Source organism: Salvelinus alpinus, chromosome 18 (genome assembly GCF_045679555.1).
Source record: "Salvelinus alpinus chromosome 18, SLU_Salpinus.1, whole genome shotgun sequence".
Classification (NCBI taxonomy): Eukaryota; Metazoa; Chordata; class Actinopteri; order Salmoniformes; family Salmonidae; genus Salvelinus; species Salvelinus alpinus.
Genome location: NC_092103.1, coordinates 20848828 through 20852718, shown reverse-complemented (window position 1 = coordinate 20852718; position 3891 = coordinate 20848828). Strand labels below are relative to the sequence as shown.

Here is a 3891-nt window from a genome sequence, read left to right as displayed (position 1 = left end):
AGCTAGGTAGGTAAACAATGAACCATAATCCCAACTCATGACGTTACAACCCTTCATGAATCTGCAGGTAACTAACCAACCCGGTTCAATGTTAGCTAGCTAACATTAGGCTATAGCTATCCAAGCAAATGGCTCTGAGATACAAATAAAAATATCATACACGTAACGTTAGTTAGCGAGCCAGACAGCTAACATTAGCTAGCTAGCTAACAGTACACTAACTTGATATTAAAGTTCTTCCCAATTGTTTACACAGTAAAATTGGAACTTGAAACACAATCACCGAAACCTGAAACTCATGTAACAAATCCCTAAACCAAGTCTGCAAAATTGCAAGCACAATTCCTGCTCAACACTCAGTTTTCAATTCTATATCACATTTTTTGCAAAACACTACACACAGTTCTCTACATTAGGCACAACATTCCAAATTAAAATCTCTTTAGTCCCTTTGGAAAGCAACGCCAATCACAAGGCCAAGCTCTATACACGAATTGGACACCCACTCCTCACAGGTGTAAACAATAGTTGCTGAATTGTTCACTTAGAAATCAGCGCTTTAGCACTATAAATGGCCACAGGTGAGCTCTCCTGTTTTGGAGGAAAATGGAAGTCAATGGTGAAGCAAGAACTAGAACTAGACCATGTGCTCAACCATGGAGTTAGTATGAGGGAGGCTGGGCAGAGAGTTCAGCCCAAGCTGAGCCGCTACACGGTTGCATCTACCATCTGTACATTCAGAAATGAGAACCGGTAAGTTACCTATCATCTACACTATGCTCTTTATGTATTTACAATATACTGTATTATACTGCAGTCTGACATATCAGTAGGGCTATGTTACTCAGTGATTGTTAGCCAATGTTAGTCATGTCATTTCATATTGAAAGAAAATAGATTATTTTAGCTTACTGTAACCAGTCATAGCATATTTGGGGATCTTCTGCAGAACTGAGAGATGGCCAGGCCATGGTGAAGGACACCGGCTGTTCACACCACATCAGAAGACCGCTATTGAGAACATAGTGGTGGCAAACAATACCATTAGACTACGAGAAATCCAGAAACACATAATTGCAGAAAACACTATATTCAAAAACATTCACCAGCTGGGCTTGTCTACATTGGACCGTGTATTACAGCGCAACCGAATCCGGATGAAACAGGTCTACAGGGTGCCATTTGAGCGAAACTGAGAGGGCTAAAGAACAGTGCTATGAATATGTGCAAGTAGGTACTATACTATCATATCAGCACTGTATAGACACAATAAAGTACTGTAATCCAGTGTATTGTGCCTCACCATATCGACTGCTCTAGGTCTGTCTCATATTGTCTTGTTTGTTTCAGAGTCATGGAGCTGGATGCCACTGCAATTCAGCACGTTTATATTTACATTGCTGATGCTGGCTTCAACCTAGCCAAAAGAAGGGGACGGAGACAGAACATTATTGGCCATTGTGAATGTCCATGGACAGCGTGGAGGGAATATCACCATGTCCGCAGCCATTAGCCAGCAAGGCGTCCTCCATCCCCATGCCAACCTTGGTCCCTACAACACCGCCCTTATCACATTCCTGGAAACACTACGTGGCTTGCTCATTCCAGCCGAGCAGAGGGGTGGACCAGAGCAGCCCAGGTATGTTGTCATCTGGGACAACGTGAGTTTCTACCTGGCTGCTCTGGTCCGCAACTGGTTCATCGACCACCCACAATGTATTGTTTTATACCTCCCACCACATTCCCCATTCCTAAACCCAAATGAAGAGTTTTTTTCAGCATGGAGATGGAAGGTGTATGACCACCATCCCCTCGCACGGATGCCTCTTCTCCAGGCAATGGAGGATTGATGTGGGGGCTTTTGGCGGCTGGATCCGTCACTCCAGAAGATTCTTTCCCCGCTGTTTAGCCAGGGAGAACATCTCTTGTGATGTAGAATGGGTGCTGTGGCCAGACAAATTAAAATAGTATTTTTTCTTACATTTTACATGTTTTTTTTTCTTTTTGTGCTTAGAGTTTTGAAAGAATGAGCCACTTTCATTTTTTATTGTTGTACAGAAAACCCTTTATCTTACTGAATGTTTTTCTTGGTTTTCTCCTGTTGGGTATGGAAAGTGTTACATACAAAACACAAGTGTTAAAAAATACTGCATTTTGGAAATAAATGACAATGTTTTTGTTACTGTATTGCATTTGTGTGTGTTTATGTATATTTGAGTAGGTATTACTGTAACATTATTTTACAACCGGCTACAGTGTAATACTGAAAATGCAGAAGGCATAAACCTACTGATGGAATATTCATGGTAGTGTTTCGTGTTGAGCACATCAGTGTGTTGGTTGGTAGACAGATCTATTCATGACGTGTGTGTCATTTTGATGCAAAAAAGCATTTTGGAAAGAACAGTTTTGAATGCAGTGTTTGCTTTTGCTAGAGATTTGTAGAGTTTTGTGGTTTTGGGCCAAAGATTCAGCAAACGTGTGGAAAACTGTAAACCACTTTCTGTCAAAATTAGAAAAGTGTTGTCACGTTCTGACCATAGTTCTTTTGTGTTTTCTTTGTTTTAGTGTTGGTCAGGACGTGAGCTGAGTGGGCATTCTATGTTGTGTGTCTAGTTTTCACGTTTCTATGTTTGGCCTGATATGGTTCTCAATCAGAGGCAGGTGTTAGTCATTGTCTCTGATTGGGAACCATATTTAGGTAGCCTGTTTTGTGTTGGGTTTTGTGGGTGGTTGTCTTCTGTCTTTGTGTCTATGCACCAGATAGGACTGTTTCGGTTTTTCACATTTGTTGGTGTATTTTGTAGTGTTCACGTTTATTGTCTTAATTAAAGTCATGATGAACACTAACCACGCTGCGCTTTGGTCCGATCCCTGCTACACCTCCTCTTCAGACGAAGAGGAGGAAATCTGCCGTTACACGTGTAATATCTGAAAATGTATCTTGCTAGACTATTTTACCCGTATACATTATCCATGGATGGACGTGTCTCCTGTCAGATGCCATGGTTGCCCTTAGTTTGAAGATGTAATCCAGAGGCAGGTGTTTTCTCCATCTCCTTAGCTTTCATACTCGAATTCCACTGATTTCAAAACTCAGTCATCCAGAAAGTGGAGAGCGACACTTATGCAGTTTTAATACACATACTGACCAGCTCAAAGAGACGTGTTCTATATGGCAGACCAATCCAAACTCATATCTCGGCATGTCCAGCCCACTCATCTCAGCCGATCATCGGTAGTGGGAAGGTTGCTGATTTTTTTTTCCGGTGGCTAAACCAACTAGGCTCGTAATTGAACAATTTTATTTGTATTTACAGGTGAAAAACCCGAACTCACTGAAATATTCCTGAAGTCAAATTTTTTTGTAGAAGAGTTCAGAGCAAACGGACACATTTCTGAGACAGCCTTCATCAGTGTTTGGAAAACAATAGGCATTCACCCATATATAAAAATTTCGTCACATTGTAGTACTGCTTCTTTCTTTTTTAGCAATCATTATTTACATTCATTATGCAAATACATTAACATGTACCCAATCAGCATTTCCTATCTACCCTCCCCTCAGGCAATTTCCCCTGTCATAAGTTTGTAAACTGTAATGCAATAATGAAGGGAGATTTCTTTCTTCACTCTCGTACGGGAAAGAAAATGTATGTCAGGGGTAGAATATCTTGTAAAACCACATTTGTGGTCTATTTACTGAAGTGTCCATGTAATTATTTTGTAAAGTCTAAGAGAATTTAACATTTGTATTAAAGTGCAAGAGCAACATCAAAACTAGTGACGAGAAGTCCCCTGTAGCCAGACACTTTAATCATTCCCTCCAGGATTCAACAATCGCAATGATATTTTTTGCGATATCAACAATTTCCCGCAAGTTATGCGAGG

General features: G+C 40.7%; 1 long non-coding RNA gene across 1 annotated transcript; it reads left to right on the top strand.

Annotated features, from left to right (window-relative positions):
* The first annotated feature begins 639 nt into the window (after positions 1-639).
* Positions 640-2809, top strand: LOC139544665 (uncharacterized). The gene is made up of 3 exons (XR_011668912.1): positions 640-753; positions 1143-1230; positions 1351-2809. It is a non-coding gene; the product is annotated as an uncharacterized lncRNA (long non-coding RNA).
* The last annotated feature ends 1082 nt before the right edge of the window (positions 2810-3891 follow it).